Source organism: Cynoglossus semilaevis, chromosome 3, assembly GCF_000523025.1.
Source record: "Cynoglossus semilaevis isolate Cse_v1.0 chromosome 3, Cse_v1.0, whole genome shotgun sequence".
Lineage (NCBI taxonomy): Eukaryota > Metazoa > Chordata > Actinopteri > Pleuronectiformes > Cynoglossidae > Cynoglossus > Cynoglossus semilaevis.
This window is the reverse complement of record NC_024309.1, coordinates 11074929-11075246: the sequence shown is the minus strand read 5'-3', so window position 1 is coordinate 11075246 and position 318 is coordinate 11074929.

The window sequence follows — 318 nt, the reverse complement described above, 5'->3', positions numbered from 1 at the left end:
TACAGTCATTAGAACATACCCTTTGGGAACTGTGAACATTTGTGTCAATCACTCCATTAGAAGTGCTGTTCTGTCGCAGCTAAACGAGCCGTCATTGGACAGTCAGCAGGATTTGGATTCCACCTCTGGGCAAACCGGGGAACCTTTGCAGGATTTTCCTGGCAGTCAATCCGGCAGATCGCAAATTATTTGACTAAAAATGGAAACGCTAATGTCATTTTGGAGCAGGAGGGAAAGTCATGTGATCCCCTGCAGTCATTAGGATAGAGCGGCGAGGAGCTGTGAATATCAAAGTTTGAAGAATATTTCACCGCTGCT